Source organism: Rhinatrema bivittatum, chromosome 8 (genome assembly GCF_901001135.1).
Source record: "Rhinatrema bivittatum chromosome 8, aRhiBiv1.1, whole genome shotgun sequence".
Taxonomy (NCBI): Eukaryota; Metazoa; Chordata; class Amphibia; order Gymnophiona; family Rhinatrematidae; genus Rhinatrema; species Rhinatrema bivittatum.
In genome coordinates this window covers 104,484,512-104,502,922 of record NC_042622.1, presented here as the reverse complement: position 1 = coordinate 104,502,922, position 18,411 = coordinate 104,484,512, and the positions used below count along the sequence as shown (strand labels likewise).

Below are 18,411 nucleotides of genomic sequence, written 5' to 3'. Positions count from 1 at the left end.
TGGGCCAAGTGCCAGTCTCTCAGGTTAGAGTGCAAGAATGTGGAAATGAGTCGAGCAGATGGTGTATTGGACCTGAGCACAGAGGCAAGAGGAGGAGAGAATTTTTTGAGCTGGAACAAGGCAAACCAGTCCCATGGATCTCCCCTCTGTGACCCCATACTATCCCAACTCTTTATATATTGATAGTCACCCTGTACCCCAAATAAGGTCCACACCAATATATATTCCAAATATTGATGTGCTTTATGTTTTTTCTTGTATCATTTTCATTATGGGTGATTATCTGTGTGCTTTCACATTTAAAATGGTTCAGGGGTAATTATTTCGGGTTTCCCTAATTTTGGAGTTAGTTTGCACTAACGGGACTTAGTATGCACTAACTGGATGTTAACAGGCACTGAAAATGTTACCAATATATTAAGGGCCAGTGCTAGGAGTTGATTTGTACACTGTAGCCAGCAGAAACTGCAGTGTACAAATCATCTCCTCTTGTTAGAATTTTCATTGCTTATAAAGTCTAAAATTCTTTAATTATGTCAATTTTACAATGAATACCTCTGATTATGTCTGTGACAATGCCTCCCTGCAACCCCAACCAACCTCCTGAAAACTCACCCCGAATCAAAGTGCCCCCCCCCCCCCCCAGCCCATTTATACACGTGTGGCCGTTTTTGCACGTGCAAAGCTTTTAAAATCTACCTCTTTATTTATTTATTTATGTATTTATTTATTTAAATTCTTTTTTTTATACCGAAGTTCATGGCACAAGTCATATCGCATCGGTTTTCATCAAATGAAAGGTTTACATCGAACGAGATTTAGATAGATTACATCGAACAGCGAAGGATTAACCAAAGATTAATCAGTTAAAGGGGGAAAAAAACCCAAAGAATGAAAGAGGTTATAACTAGGAATTAGTAGTGCAGAAATTGGAAACATATCAACAATATACATTATAGTGTCTGCTAAGTAACATAACATAGCATGGTAGGGTAATCATTGACCTTTCTGGGGAATCAAATTGGATATGAAGCGATTGAGTCTCTACAGCCTTTTGTGGTGTTAGGGAAAGGCTCGAGTGAACAGCCAGGTCTTAAGTTTTTTCTTGAAGGTTAGTGGGCAGATTTCCTGGCGGAGGTCGGGGGGGGGGGGGGGGCATGTCGTTCCAGTGGGCTGGTCCCGCTAAGGAGAAGGCCCGTTTGTTAGTGAGGGAGTGCATGGTGGATTTGATGGAGGTGTGTGTGGAGGGTTTGTTTATAGGCCTCTCTAATCGGTCTATTTGAAGTGTGGAATCGTAGCAGGATTTTTAGTGTGAGTGGGTGTTGATTGTGGATGGTTTTGTGTATGATTGTAAGGGACTTATAGATGATTCTGAAGCTTATGGGGAGCCAATGTAAATTCTTAAGTATGGGTGTGATGTGGTCGCCTCTTTTGGAGTTTGTTAGGATTCTAGCGGCTGCATTCTGGACTATCTGTAAGGGTTTAGTGGTGCTTGCAGGGAGGCCCTGGAGGAGGGAGTTGCAATAGTCAATTTTTGAGAACACGGTGGCTTGGAGGACCGTCCGGAAGTCCCAGAAGTTTAGGAGAGGTCTGAGCTTTTTCAGTATTTGAAGTTTATAGAAGCATTCTTTGGTCATGTTGTTGACAAATTTCTTTAGGTTTAAGTGGTTATCCAGTGTGACACCTAGGTCTCTCACATGGTCAACTGTCGCCTTAATAGGACTGGTGGGGGGGAGGAGTATTTGGGTTAGGGGAGATGAAAAGGAGTTCTGTCTTGGAGGTGTTGAGGACTAGGTTGAGGCTAGTAAGTAGAAGGTTGATGGAGTGTAGGCAGCTGTCCCAGAACTTGAGGGTTTTTGAAATGGATTATGTTATGGGTATGAGTATCTGCACATCATCCGCGTAGATGAAGTGGGATAGTTTGAGGTTTGATAGTAGCTGGCATAGGGGTAGAAGATAAGATATTGAAGAGGGTAGGAGAGAGGGATGAGCCTTCGGGTACTCCCAGGGTAGAGCTGATAGGGGGGATTCTTTGTTATTTATTCTGACCTGGTAGTGTCTGTTACTAAGGAAGGACTCGAACCATCTGTGGACTGTACCCGTGATACCTATGTCTGCAAGGTGGTTGAGGAGGATGGCGTGGTTTACAGTGTCGAACGCCAAGGAGATATCGAGTAGCACCAGTAGGTAAGGTTGACCCTTATCTATTTCTATGAGAAGGTTGTCTATGAGGGAAATCAGGAGTGATTCTGTGTTAAGTGATTTGCGGAATCCGAACTGGGAGGGAAAGAGTATCTTGTGGTTTTCTAGAAATTCGGAGAGTTGTGTGTTGACTAGTCTCTCCATGAGTTTGGAGATGAATGGCAGATTGGAGATGGGGTGGATATTCGACGGGTCTTCTGGGTCGAAGTTGGGTTTCTTCAAAAGAGGTTTAAGGGAGGCTAGTTTTAATGTGTCTGGTACTATTCTTTGGGACAAGGAGCAGTTGATAATTTCTGCCAGGACTTTGGAGATGGAGGTAGGAGTGGTGAGTAGCAGTTTTGAGGGGATGGGGTCAGAGGGGTGGGATGAGGGTTTCATTTTTTTGAGGATGGATTCAATTTCGAGGGATGAGTCTTTGGATGGATGGGGGTGTAGTGAGGCGGGGGTGACGGGAGGTTGGAGGAGATGATGGGGGCTAAGAGTTTAGTGATTTTTTTCTGGAAATAGGTCGCCAGTTCATTTGACTTTGTTTGGGCCTGGCCGTCGGGGATGGGGGGGGGGGGGGTTGGTTTTGGTAAGTGCTGAGACATAGGAGAACAATGCTTTAGCATCGTAGAAGAAGTTGTGGATTTTTTTGGCGTAGTAGTCTTTTTGTCTGGAGTATGGTGAATCTGAAGCTGTGCATGGCGGATCTGTAAGCGGACTATGAACTGGGGGAAGGGTCTTTGCGCCATCTGTGTTCCTTGTGTCTGAGATCTTGTTTGAGTTCTTTTAGTTCGGGCGAGAACCAGGGTTGTTTGTTCTTAAGGTCTGGGTCTATTTCTTTAGAAGTAAGTGGGCAGACTTTATTGGCTACTGAGTAGGGATGTGCAGCCAAAAGATTTTCGTTGCATTCGTGATTCGGATTCGTCGGGGCGCAAATGCGTTACATTCGGCCGTATGGCGCCCCGATGCGTTAATACAGCGAGTTAAATTTGTGTCCCGGCTAAAATTAAAATTAACGACAACCCCCCACCCTCCTGACCCCCCCCAAGACTTACCAAACCTCCCTGGTGGTCCAGCGGGGAATCCAGAAGCCATCCCTGCATTCTCACACCCTCGTTTGCTGGTTTCATCACGGTGCCGATATCCTGTGTCACAGGGGTTACCGGTGCCATTGGTCAGCCCCTGTCACATGGCGCCATCTTGTGCTCCTACCATGTGACAGGGGCTGACCAATGGCACCGGTAGCCCCTGTGACATAGCCATTTTGAGACGCAATCACTTTGTGTCTCAAGACGCGATCACTTTGCGTCTCAAAATGGCGCCGATCGCCTTTGCCCTTACTATGTGTGACATAGTGAGGGCAAAGGCGATCAGCGCTATTTTGAGTATTGGCATCAGATGGCTGGCATGCAGCAGGTCGCTCCCGGACCCCCGCTGGACTTTTGGCAAGTCTTGTGGGGGTCAGGAGGCCCCCCAAGCTGGCCAAAAGTCCCTGTGGGTCCAACGGGGGTCCCAGAGCGACCTCCTGCACGCCGGCCGTCCGATGCCAGGACTCAAAATGGCACAGATAGCCTTTGCCCATAGTATGTCACAGGGGCTACTGGTGCCATTGGTCAGCCCCTGTCACATGGTAGGAGCACAAGATGGCGCTGGTGACCATGTGACAGGGGCTGACCAATGGCACCAGTAGCCCCTGTGACACAGGCTATCGGCACCATGATGAAACCGGCAAACGAGGGTGTGAGAATGCAGGGATGGCTTCTGGATTCCCCGCTGGACCACCAGGGAGTTTTGGTACGTCTTGCGGGGGTCAGGAGGGTGGGGGTTTAAATTTTGATTTAGGAGGCCGAATAAAACAGAAATCTGTTAAATACGTGGGGAGTCACGATGCGTTTCGCCTCCCCACGTATTTAACAGATAGGACAAAATAAGTTGCGGATAACAAATATGTGGAAAACGGATGCACACCTCTACTACTGAGTTAGATATTTATTTATTTATTTATTTAAAATTTTTATATACCGGCATTCATGTTGCAAACACATCATGCCGGTTTACATATAACAGGGGTGTACAGTGAACAATTCAATAACCTATTTGTGTAGAAGGAAGCAGTTACAAATAACAAGGTAAAAGAACTGGGAGGAGAGAAGAAAAGGGAGAGAATAACATTAGGTATAGGTATTTACATTAGTAATAACATTTTTACATGTGGAAGTGGTAGAATCTGGCTGAATAGAATTAATCGGTGTCCGGGAAAGCTTTTTTAAACAGCCAGGTCTTAAGTCTCTTCCTGAAGGTTGGGAGGCTGGGCTCCTGTCTAAGGTCCGGTGGGATGGAGTTCCATAGAAGGGGGCCGGCTGTTGAAAAGGCCCGATCTCTCAAGGTAATGTGTTTGGTAGATCTGGCTGGGGGCACTTGAAGAGATCCTCTGAGTGTGTCTCTTGTTGGTCTGGCGGAGTTATAAATTTGGAATGGGAATTGTAAGTCGAGTGGGGTGTGTTGATGGATGGTTTTGTATATTATGGAAAGAGATTTGTAGAGGATTCTAAAGTGAACAGGCAACCAGTGGAGATCTTTTAGGATTGGAGATATATGGTCCCTCCTCCTGGAGTTTGTCAGTAATCTTGCCGCAGCGTTTTGTAACATCTGGAGGGGTCTAGTATAGGAGGAAGGTAGGCCCAGTAGGATAGAGTTACAGTAATCGATCTTAGAAAAAATGATAGCTTGTAGAATGGTTCTGAAGTCCTGAGTGTGGAAGAGTGGTCTAATTCTTTTCAGAACTTGGAGTTTGTGGAAACAGTCCTTGGTGGTTCTGTTGATGTAAGCTTTAAGGTTCATCCGGTTATCAATTAATACTCCTAGATCTCTCACCTGTGTAGTAGTTGGGATAGTTGGAGGATTAGAGATGGCATTGTTATCTGGGGAGATGAGAAGCAGTTCTGTTTTAGAGGAGTTTAAAACTAGGTTTAGGTTAGCCAGGATATCTTGAACCATGTCGAGATGGCCGCGTCTGGGTTTGAGAGGTCTAGGTTGGATAATTCCTCTGTGAAGTGTGATGCAAAGTCATCCATAGAGCATGGTTTCCTATCGTGGATGGTGGCTTTTGGGAGCAGGGGAGTCAGGTTTTTTTTTATTGTAAGGTGGTGATCAATGAGTGGTCCGACCAGGGGACTGGTGTACAGATGGGGGGAATCGTGTGGGAGATGCATGAGTTTGTGAAAATAAGATCAAGGGTATGGCCAGCTTTATGGGTAAGGCTGTTAACGATTTGTGTAAACCCCCATGCGCAGATTAAAAAATCCGTCACAGATGTGCGCACGGCCATCTGATTTTATAACATGTACGCGCCAACGCTCACATGTTATAAAATCAGCGTGTCCTTGTGACACATAGGCTCTCACAGGCATACAACCATTTACAAACACACACACAAGCACACAGGCTCTCACAGACACATTCACAGGCAAATAGGCTCTCATACAGACACACACAAACACACAAGTTCTCACACACATGTGTTCTCACAGACACACAGGCTGCCACAAAGACACCCACACACATAGGCTCTCACACAGAGACACACAAATACACATATAGGCTCTCACACACACACAAATAGGCTTTCAGACACACACATAGGCTCTCACACAGACACAAATACACATGCTCTCACAGACACACACAGGCTCACACATACCTAACATGGCCTCCTATTTTCATCGGACCGTGGTGGGATTACCAATGGAGCCGAAGTTGTGCGCGGGTGCATGCACAAACAAATGAAAACACGGGCTTCTCCTTCGGCTACCAGTGGGTCCGCCGGCAGCCTCTCTCCTTCTTCAGTCACTGTTAGGTTAAGCTCTGCCAGTGGTATGCACTGTGTCTCCTTCTTCAGCCACCAGTGGCCTTTCTCCTTCTTCAGCCGGCAGCGGGTTGAGCTCTCCCGGCAGCTTGCGGTCTCTCTCCTTCTTCACCCACCAGTGGATTAAGCTCTACTGGTGGCCCCGCGGCCTCTCCTGCTGCTTCCCCAGGTGTGCTACCCCGTGCAAATGCATGGTATGCATACCCGGTCTTGCCAGGCCTGAATACGTTAAAAAGTATCAACTGGGACAGCAGTTCGTTAGCTAGAGGTATGGTGCTACATTTCTATTGACTGTCTCCTTAGTTACTTGTTTGTGTTTACAAGGTTGCAAGGTGGTGGTTGTGGGGTGATGGTTAGTACCTAGTAAAAAGTATAAACAAACAAATGATGTAATAATAGCATCAGTTTCTAGTCCACAAAAGCATATTTTGAATTTGCCAATCCCTTTGTATTTTAGAAAAGGGGCTCTGGCATTTTGGGATATCCATACTTTTAATTACTCTGTTGTGTGTCTGTGTGTTTGGGGGGCAGGGGTGACTGGTGAAAGGGGAAGTGCCTGTGGCAACTGTATGGGATGACAGGTGAGAGAGAGGCAGCCTGGTATGTGGAAGGGGTGAGTGAGGTGACTGTATGGGGTGACAGGTCACCCCACATACACACCAGTTGCCACCCCAACCAATCTCTTTCCCACCTGTTACCCCAGTCACTTTCCTTCTCACCAGTCTCCCTGCCCCTCAAACACACAGACGCACACCAGGGTAATTAAAAGTATGCATATCCCAAAATGTCAGGGCCCTTTTTTCAAGGGAGTGACTGGGATGATTCTGTGGAGTCACCACCCTAACCAGTCTCTCTCCCACCTGTCACTCCATACAGTCAGCCCAGTCACTTCCCCTCTCATCAGTCACTCTCTCCCCCCCCCCCCCAACACACATGCACACCAGGCTGCCTTTGTGTCTTACCAGTAACTACCCCAAACAGCCACTCTCCCACTCCATACAGTCACACCAGTCAGTCCTCCTCTCACCAGTCACCACACAGACACCAGGCTGCCTCTCTCTTACCAGTCTCACCACTAACCACTTCAACCAGTCTCTCTCCCATCTGTCACCCCAGTCATTCCCCCTTCTCACCAGTCACCTCTCCCCCCCCCCCCCCCCCACACACACACACACACCAGGCTGCCTCTCTCTCACCGGTCACTGCTCCAACCAGTCTCTCTCCCACTTGTCACCTCACACAGTCAACCCAGTCATTCCCCCTCTCACCAGTTACTCCCACACATACCAGGCTGCCTGTCTCTCACCAGCCACCACTCCAACCAGTCTGCCTCCCACCTATCACTCCATACAGTAATCCCAGTCACTCCCTCTCTCATCAGTCTCCCCACTCATAGCAGGCTTCCTCTCTCTCACCTGTACCATCCCAACCAGTCACTCTCCCACCTGTCTCCCCATATTGTTACTCCCTCTTGCCAGTCACCCCTACACATACCAGGCTGCCTCTCTCTCAGTCACCACCCCAACTAGCCTCTCTCCCACCTGTCACTCCATACAGTAATCCCAGTCACTCCCTCTCTCATCAGTCACCCCACACATAGCAGGCTTCCTCTCTCTCACAAGTCACCACCCCAACTGTCACTCTCCTACCTGTAACCTCATACATTCATTCCAGTCATTCCCCCTCTCATCAGCCCCCCCCACACATACACACACACACACACAAACACACAGGGCTGCCTCTCTCACAAATCATTACTGCAACCATTCTCTCATTTGTTACCCCATACAGTCACCCTAGTCATTCCCCTTCTTACACAGTCTCTCTTCCACCTGTCACCCCATAGTTACCTCAGTCCCTCTTCACATCAGTTGCCCACACACACCAAGTTGCCTTTCTCTCACCAGTCACCACTCTAACCAGTCTCTCTTTCATCTGTCACCCTATACAGTCACCTGAGTCACTTACTCTCTTACTCTCTCTCATCAGTCATCCCACACCTACCAGAGGAATTAAAAGTATGCGTATCCTAAAATGCCAGGGCCCCCTTCCTAAAATACAAAGGGATTGGCAAATTCAAAATATTCATTTGTATTACACGGTTTCGCTTTTGCTGACTAGAACTTGATGGTGGTACTATATCAGTTATTTGTTTACATTTGTTATTTATTTATTGGTTTTATATACCGACCTTCATCAGAGATATCAATCGATTTACATTATAACATTAAATTACGCTAGCAATGCGTTTTACATGGAACAGGTAAGGGTATTTAGACATCATAAAGTGTAACTGCAACTGGGGGAACTCATTACAGAGGAAAACTGATGGAACTTTATACAAGGATTATATACATTGATTATATACATTGAACTGTAGAGTTATATATGAGGGTTATATAAAGACCGAATCTGAGTATGTTAAATCTTGTTTCCAGGCACTGACCATCCCCCCTGAAATACGACCTTGCAATCTTGGCAACACAAACAAGTAACTAAGGAGACAACTAATGGGAATGAAGAAACATACCTCTAGCTAACAAACTGCTCCCTCAATTGACTATAATTGTGCACTAAGAGCCAATTAGCTTGCACTAAGTCCTGTTAGTGCACACTAACACAAAATACTAATTTTTATGAAATGTCATCATTTTTTTTTCGTTTTGCAGCTTTACTGAAACAGGACAGAATGAACAATTTTGTTGCTGTTTTCTAATTCATTTAAAACAACCGCCCACCTCTAATTCCAAACAATTGAACTTGTATTTCTGGGGATACTGCAATCAATATTTACAAAATAGTAAGAAGTAGTAAAAGTCACAGATTTAATCAGGTTTCACAGGCTTTCACAGCCAAAATGCAGCTTTAGTGATATCAAACTAACAGTTAACAGAAAAACTATTAGAAAAGAAAGAGAATTTCTTCCTATGTCTCAAAAATACACTCAATTATGCCTCACTCCTATTACTCAGGAAATATGTTGCTCATATTCATGGATTTACATTATTTCAACTCTCCATTAACTAGGGATATGCTTTCGTTTGAAACAATAATGAGAATGTCAATGACATTCTGTATATAGTTTCCTGTGTTTTTAATGACAGAAAAACATGAAATTTCTTTTTATTTCCTTTTTTATTGTTAAATGTGCACTAATTCAAACTAGTGGGGCAGATTTTTAAAGGAGCACATGCAGGGTACATTTGTGCGTGCTACTCGGCGCGCACAAATGTACACCCGATTTTATAACATGTGCCCGCTGCTGCACGCATGTTATAAAATCTGGGGTCAGCGCGCGCAAGGGGGTGCACGCTTGTGCACCTTGAGCACTCCGAGTCCTAGGGGAGGCCCGATGGTTTTCCCCGTTCCCTCCGAGGCCGCTCCGAAATTGGAGCGGCCTCGGAGGGAACTTTCCTTTCGCTCCCCCCCCCACCTTCCCCTCCCTAACCCACCCCCCCCAGCCCTACCTAAATCCCCCCCCCTAACTTTGTTCTCTAAGTTCCGCCTGCCGGCTGGCTGCTAACACACCATCCCCTAGTACGGCCAGTGTACCGGAGGACTCGGGACCACTCCAGGACCGCCCCTTCCTGCCCCTTTTTCAAAGCCCCGGGACATACGCGCATCCCGGGGCTTGCCGCCGCCGAGCCTATTTTGCAGGGGAGGGTTAAAGGGTTACATGCATATATTACGTGAAATTGAAATAGTGCACTTAATTTGAAATAATGCTTACTAACTCATAGCGCACACAAACAGCATGCACTAACACGAAATAGTGCACACAGTTTCAAGTTAATGGGCACTATCTTGAATTAGTGAGCACTAATTTGAATTAGTATGCACTAAAACAATACATAGATGAATTTTCAAAGGGATTACACGTAAATATAACATTATTATAGCATTTTTCAAAAGCCATTTATCCGCATAGGGAGGATAACTTTAAAACATGTGCATGTGTACGCAGCTTATAAAATACACAGGAACATGCATACGCATGTGAAAAATGCATATGGAGACCCCTTGGTTGCCCACTAGATGGCCTTAGATCCCTGCCCTGATAAGTAATTGCTTAGTGGGGAATACCATTCTCTGTGGAGCACCTCCCCATGAGGCTGGCTGTGAATGGTAGCTCCTTAGTCCACTTTGGAGGGCTAGTGACTTAGACAGTATGCTCAGTTTGAGTTAGCCTTTGAGAAGGAAGGAGCTATTTTTGGTTTCCCTATATTGAATGAGGCTTACATTCCCCACTCAGTGTTTTGTTGCTGAGGAAATCCCTGACAAAGCACAGCTTGCCTGTGAGGATCTACCTCTTTGAGAGAAACTTTGAGATTTTTGTTATTTTTGGAAATTGCTGGTATGAAACCCTGCACCCTTTGGTGAAGGTCATCCCCCAAATCTGAAGGCGAGGGGCTGAAGATCTGTGTGTTCCCTTTCTAGTCCAGAGAAGGAGCATCAGTGACAGCATCACCTCAGTGTGAGGTGGGGTTTTTTTTCAGCTTTGAAGAGTTTTGCCTGTTTTGTGTTGTGAGGAGGCTTTTGTTCCACCCCTTCTCACTGGGAAGATGAGTTAGGATAGCCATTTTCTTGATCATCATCAGATCTCTCCTTCAGAGAAGTCACAGTCACCATCACCAACACCACCACCAGTAGGATTCCCCTGGCCAAGTGGGTCAATTTTTGCACTCAGTAGAGGAGTGATAAACCACTTCCCAGGATCCTGAGAGACAGGACACTTACCCAAAGCAAGAGAAATCAGTGTAAGCAAAGACAGCTGTAATCTCACATTTTGGATTGATTATTGGACATTGGATTTCTCTTTGAATAATCAGTAAATTTAATTTGAGCACCCAAACTGTGTCGAGCCTATCTGACCTTGCATCAAAGCATCACAGAAATCAAGAGAAAGCCAATGAGACACACACTTAGGGAGAGAATCCACACCACCGCTTGGGCCAAGAACGTCTGCCTTCTCCCCCACAGAAAGAATCCATACCTTGGGAACAGGTGAGAGGAAAGAGATTGATAGTGAAGACAGCCCCCGATATAAATTTTCTTTGTGTATCTTATGGAAACAGTTAAATCCATTAAAAAAGAGAGTTACATGCACAAGTACATTTTTGCATTTATTTGGATGAATTCCAAGTCATCCAGCTCAGTAATGACACTTATCTGGATAAGTTCAGATTTATCCGGTTAAGTATCAGCAAAGCCGCTACTTAGCCGAATAAGTCTTAAAATGCTGCTTTTCTGGTTAAGTCAGATAACCGGATAAGTAGCACTGTTTAGACTTATCTGGCTATCTGACTTACAGGCCAATACAGTAAAAATCCTGTGTGCGCGATTCAGAAAAAAAAATTATTCAAATTAGGGCCCGCGGTAAAAAAGAGGCGCTAGGGACACTAGTGTGTCCCTAGCACCTCTTTTTGGACAGGAGCGGCGGCTGTCAGCGGGTTTGACAGCTGACGCTCAATTTTGCCGGCGTCGGTTCTCAAACCTGCTGACAGCCACGGGTTCGGAAACTGGACGCTGGCAAAATTGAGCGTCTGGTTTTCAAGCCACAGGCCAATTTTAAATTTTTGTTTATTATTTTTGATTATTTTTAACTTTTGGGACCTCCGACTTAATATCACCATGAAAAGCAGTTTTTACTGCTTTTCTGTAAACTTTCCCGGTGCCGAGAGAAATTAATGCCTACCTTTGGGTAGGCGCTAATTTCTGAAAGTAAAATATGCGGCTTGGCTGCACATTTTACTTTCTATATCGCGCGGGAATAACTAATAGGGCCATCAACATGCATTTGCATGTTGCGATCGCTATTAGTTTCGGGGGGGTTGGACATGCGTTTTCGATGCGTTATTACCCCTTACTGAATAAGGTGTAAAGCTAGCACGTCAAAAACGCTCATCCAAACGCGGGTTAACAGTGTGCTCCGTCTGAGCACACTGTACTGTATCGGCCTGACTGCCGGATAAGTAGCGTTTTAAGACTTTTCTGACTAAACAGCAGTTTTGATGCTACTTAGCCAAGTATAAATCAGAATAGTCTGGATAAGTGCTGCTACATAGATGGATAACTCAGAAATAAGTCTGATTTTATCCAGATAAGTAAGCGCAACTGATATACCAGTGTATTTTTCTGTCTAAAAAGTGATACACGAATAGATTTAATACACGTAAATTAGATGTACTTAACTCCCATGGGTCATCTTTTACATGCATAAGTCAGGAGATTTTCTAACATGCATGCGGCAATAAAATTACTAGTTTACCAATTAGTCTATCAGTTTGCACAGTTCATCTGCAGGTCAGCCTTCTCGCTGTTCAGCCTGAAGTACCACTATTTCACCCAGAAACCCTAATTCAGCCAGTATTTCTCTTTAAGACATTTACAAAATACCTACTCCAGAATTTGAGCAGAAATTGCTTATAAAATAGCAACTTACTTGCATAAATGTTGGGCTCTGCCCCAGAATGCCACTAGCTTGCCCCATTTTTACATGTGCAAATTTACTGGTGGACCCTGGTTTATGTGTAAATGTCGAGGCTCTAAAATAGCATACCGTATACAGTATTTGTGTATATGCTATTTAGCATGCATACCTGCTAATTTTTGTGTGTGCAAATTTTGAAAATTCAGCTTTAAGTGTATTTAATGCAGGTAAAACCTATTGACAATTCAGTCACTTATATTGTAGCAATTTTCAAAAGCCTACTTACACAAGTGAAGTGCATTTACACATGTAAACCCAATCTTCAGGCCTATGCAATATCTGTGCACATTAAACGGGTGCTCAGAATTGAGCACCCGCTCCCTTAACGCACGTTGATCCACCTCTCTGGGGCACCCAATTCAAAATCCAAATGGGCTGTCGTGGTAAAAAGGAGGCACTAGGGGAAATTGTGCACCCCTAGCGCCTCCTCGGCAGCAGGCACCCGGGAGAGGTGGCTGTCATCTAGTTAGGAAAATGGACGCTCAATTTTAGAGCATCTATTTTCTTTACCTGACCACCAGAACACTATCTTTTTTTTTGGGGGGGGGGGGACATTTCTAAATTTTTAGTTCCTCTGACTTAATATCATCACAATATTCAGTTGGAAGAAGTACAGAAAAGCAGTACTTTTTGGGTTCCTCCAAAATTAACACCTGCTCGGGGTAGGCGTTAATTTTGGTGAGTAAAAATGTGCACATTGGGCACATATTTTGTTGGGATTGGGGGGGAATAGATAATAGCCTCATCAATATGCGTTTGCATGTGATGAGTGCTATTACCTATGCACGTGATTGGACGCGCATTTTGGACATGCTAACCCTTGTTTTGCATTGGGTGTTATGGATGCGCATCCAAAACGCATGTCCAGCCTGATTAAGTGTGCAAATGCTTTTGAAAATCAGACCTTTAGTATGTAAATGCTTTTGAAAATCAGGCCCTTGAAATTTGAAACACAAATTTTTTTAAAACAAAACTAAAGAAAACAGAAATAAATATAAAATGAAACAGAAATGAAATGAAAAATTATGCCATGCACACCCCTGCCATTAACTAGGGTACATCAAGTTCCTCTCAGTACCCACATCATTTATAGTTACATCTCTCCTTAGGTTTGGTAACTCTGTATCCTCAACTGCACAATGTTTATTCAGGCAATATCCCTAGCATCCTCAGCACACTCCTCTCCTTCTCTGGTCCTTCTGGTGGCTCCCTCTAAATTTCTTCTCACCAAACCTTGAACCAGCATTATATTCCCCCTAGAGGATCCTTCTCCCCAAATCCCTTAAAGGAGACATTTTCTATAGAACTAACTAGAAATTCCCTTCATAAACATCCATTGGTTTACATATTCAGGGCCTGATTTTCAAAATAATTTACACGCTTAAAACTGGTTTTTACATGTGTAAATGGACATTGAATTGTACATTGGATTTACCCGCATAAGTGCACTTTAAATGCTGAATTTTAAAAGCTGGACGCATGCCAAAATCAGGACACGTGTGCAAATCTAGCACATGCCCGTGTCCACCCAATTTTATAAGCCACACACAAATATCTTTTATCAAGAATAAAAGGGGTGGAATGTGGGTGGGGCATGGGCATCACAGGGCAGCACCAAGAGATATGTGTGCAAGTAGCTGCACCCCTGGGTGCACATCCAGGTATATTTCAACGCAAATTTACTTCTGCTATGGATGAGGCGTAAGTCTTAAAACTATTTCCAGGCAGCTCTGAAGAGTTTGAGGGATCTTTGTTAACTGGGGGGGAGTACATGCTAGAGAACCAGGGGGGTTTGGAAGTCCTAGCTCTAAACTGGACAAACTGGTAAAACTGGTCATGGCCTGGACATGCATGTGTTATAAAATTCCCTCACTTGCATGTCCCAAATCTAGCTTATGCTGCTGTCCATGAAAAAGCTTAAAATTAGGAACACATATATACACTGTACAGGGCTATTTTATAACATGCATGTGTATGTGTGTACAGGATATACAATTGCCACTTCTCTGGCCTCGCACCCATATACACATATATATGTGCGCCCGTCTTAAAGTTACTATCCTTGCAAATAAATGGTGTAACGCTTTGAAAGTTCACCTGATATTGTTCTTTTACCATTATTCTGCCATCTAGTAGCTGTTTATGGTAATTGCAAGTCTCAGTATCTTTCTCGTTCAATAAATTCAAAACCTTAATCAACTATTTCCAAACTCGAGGAAGATATAGAGACAGTAACTTTCATACATTGGCCCACACCCAGGGTCACGGTCATTTTACAACATATGCACTAATTAGTATGCGTGCATTTTATAAAATAGTCTGGCCGCGCACACATGTGTGCCAAATTTTAAGTGGGTAATCAAATCCTACTTCTACTACATAAATCAGGATTTTAAAAGGGGCATGCACCAGCATCATTCTCAGTTTTACCCGTTCATCCCCAATTTACCCAGTTAAGAGAAAGGTCATACAAATCTCGTAGTTTAATAGCCTTCACTCCCTCCAGTTAGCCCTGACCTTTAAAACTCTGCAGATCTACATCGTTTTCTTTATTTTTTTTTTTTTTTTTTTAACATAAATGTCATCCATAGCAGAAGTAAAGTTACGTGGCAGGGGACTTTGTGCACACTGGGGCAATACACGCACAAGTACCAGGCCCTGAAAAAGGGGCCAGCTGGGACAGCGGCCATTAGCTGCTGTCCCAGGAAAGTGTGCACCGGCAGCCGGCCGGGACGTACAAACTACTTCTGCTCCAGGGGAGCAATAAGTAATAAAACAAAAAAAAGTAAATCAATAGGAAGGGTTTAGGGGGTGGAGAGGAGAGGTGAAGAGGGAGGGAGTTTAGGTAGGGGGGGTAGGTAACTGGGGGAGGCTTAATTGCGTTGCACGCGATCCTTTAAAAATCTACCCCAAAATTTAGAGGCCCATCACACAACAATATGTTCATAAGTCCCAACGCTGCCCCCCCCCAGAATGCCTGTCCTCAGTTCACATAAAAGTGGCATTAAATCAGATTAGTCCCATAATTTTATGCAAGTTCAGCTCCAGGATATTTTAGAACAGCAGTGTAGAAAAAGATTATATGGTTCCATCGAGTCTGCCCATCTGCCCAATTCATTTAGCATTATATTTCCCATCACTTCCTTAGAGATCCCCTGTATTTATCCCATGCTTTCTTGAATTCAGATACTGTTTTTGACTGGGAGGTTATTCCATGCATCCACCATCCTTTCTATAAAGAAATGTTTCCTAAGATTACTGCCGAGTCTACCCCATTTCAACCTCATTGCATAAACCCTCGTTCTAGAGCTTCCTTTCTGTTGAAAGAGGTTTACCTCCTGCGCATGGAAAACTTTGAGATATTTGAATGCCTGTGTCATATCTCCTCTTATCTTTAAGTCTATCCCCATATGGTTTAGAATGAAAATCACTGACCATTTTAGTAGCCACTCTGAGAATCGATTTCATCCTGTTTATATCTTTTTGAAGGTGCAGTCTCCAGAACTGTACACAGTATTCCAAATGAGAACTCACTAGGGACCTATACAGGGGAAATAACACCTCCCTTTTTCTGTTAATCATTCTCCTCCCTATACAGCCAACCATGTTTATAGCTTTTGCTGTCACTTTATCCACCTGTTTGGCTACCTTAAGATCATCAGATATTATCAGCCCCAGATCCCGTTCTTCCTTTATGCTTAGAAGATTTTCTCCCCTAGTACTGTAGCTTTCCCTTGGGTTTTTGCATCCTAAATGATTTATTCTTCACATATTAGCATTAAATATTAGCTGCCAGACCTTAGACCATTCCTTGAGCTACACTAATTCTCCTCCTCATGTTTTCCACACCTTCCTGTCTGTCCACCCTGTTACAAATTTTGGTATCATTGGGAAAAAGATAATCCTTCCATTATCTCACTCACAAAAACGTAGAAAAGAAACAATCCAACAATAGTAGCGGTGTGCCTCAGGGATCTAACATCCCCCTCCTCAAAAAAAACAACTCTGTTTACCACTATCCTTTGTTGCCTCCCAGTCAGTCGCTTTAGGTTCCATACTAAGGGTGCTCAATTTATTTCTAAGTCTTTGTACAGAACTGTGTCAAAGGCCTTGCTGAAATTTAAGGGGCAGATTTTAAAAGCCTTTGCGCGCCAGGCCTATATTCAAAAGGCCCAGCGGTGCACATAAAGCCCCGGGACGCGTGTAAGTACCGGGGCAGGGGCAGGGTCAGAGGCCTCTGTAAGGCCGCTGGGCCCGGGGGATCGCGCTCCGGCAGTCGGGCGGTGTGCGCGCAAGTTACGCCTGCCTCTGGCAGGCGTAACTTCTGCAACAAAGGTACGGGGGACTTTTTTTTGGGCTGGGGCAGATAGGAGAAGGGAGGGGAAGGTGGGGGGGAAAGGAAAGTTCCCTCCGAGAAAAGCCAGCTGGTCTCCCCGAGGGCTCAGCACGCACAAGGTGCACTAGTGTGCACCCCCTTGCACGTGCCGACCCTTGATTTTATAACATGCGTGCAGCTGCGCGCACATGTTATAGAATCAGGCGTACTTTTGTGTGCGCCGGGTAGCGTGCACATATGTTTTAAAATCCAGCCCTAAGTGTACTACGTCTAGTGCTCTCCCTTGATCCAATTCTCTGGTCACCCAGTCAAAGAAATTGATCAGATTAGTCTTACAAGATTTAACTCTGGTTTTATGTACATGCATAAAACCATGTTTTATGCCTAGAAGTGGCTTTGAAAATCAAACCATTTATAGTTATGTATTTTTATTGTAACATATATGTTTGTGTTTGTATTGTACCCTGCCTTAAGTAGTGATCTGGAAAAGTGGTTTATAAATTTTAGAATTCAATTAAAATAGAGAAACTAGAGACAGTTTTCAGCTCTACATTGAAGACTATAGATCAAGATGAAGACATGAACCAGTCTGTTGTAACATAATAAATGACAGTAGATAAAGACCAAAAAGGTTCATCCAGTCTGCCCAGCAAGGTGTCTTCAGAACTTCTTATTTTTCTAAGAATGTTTATTTAACACGAGGTCGATGACATTGTAATTCCTTTGTGGGCATTAGAATCTGTAAGTTTACAAGTTTGTAAACACTCAAATATAGGAATTTGAATTTGGCCATGTTGAGATAATTTGCTTGAATGAGAATTAACCCTGCTATGCCCCAGCCTATGCTGCTGTTCTCTGTGAACACAGGGTCCTACATTGCTACCAGTGAATTCAGATACACATGGGAAGTAAAGATAACTCACATCTCGGTTTTTTAATTCTGCAACAAGAAATCCTAGAACTTCATATTAATATTTAAGTCAACTAGATTTATTGGCCATCTAGGGCTATTTATTTATTTATTTAATTTCTTTTACTATACCGATGCTCAAGACTAGGTCTTATCGTACCGGTTTACAATGTAACTGAGGGGAAACCAATTAACATCAAGGTAGAAAGTAAAGTTACATTAAACAGGGAGCGTAAAACCTGGGCAATGGAAGACAGTACAGAATTTAAACTAAGAAACAATTAGAGAGAGATAAATATATAATCAACAAAAACTATAAGACTATATAAAAACTATATTAGTCCTGACCTTCCATGAATTATAATACAAATGGTATGGGTGAAGGAAACACTTACTCTGTCTCAAATACTAAATGTCAGAGATTCTTTCAGGCCTATTTAGAACAATGCTGCTAGGTTAGGAAGCCCTTCGAAAATCACATTTCTGATTAACATGGTTTTAATTTTAATTCTTTGAGAGGAGGAGGTGAATTGTTCATTCTTTAAATTGAACAATTGGTCTTTATTCATATTATGCTATGCAAATAAACTATGTTTCCTATTTTATACTTAAATGAGCCATGT

At 43.8% G+C, this 18,411-nt stretch overlaps 1 protein-coding gene across 8 annotated transcripts in view; it reads left to right on the top strand.

Annotated features, from left to right (window-relative positions):
• The window catches only part of RALGPS1 (Ral GEF with PH domain and SH3 binding motif 1), a 965,034-nt gene that overhangs the window by 903,720 nt on the left and 42,903 nt on the right, over nucleotides 1-18,411 (top strand). The gene's annotated exons all lie outside the window — the stretch shown is intronic.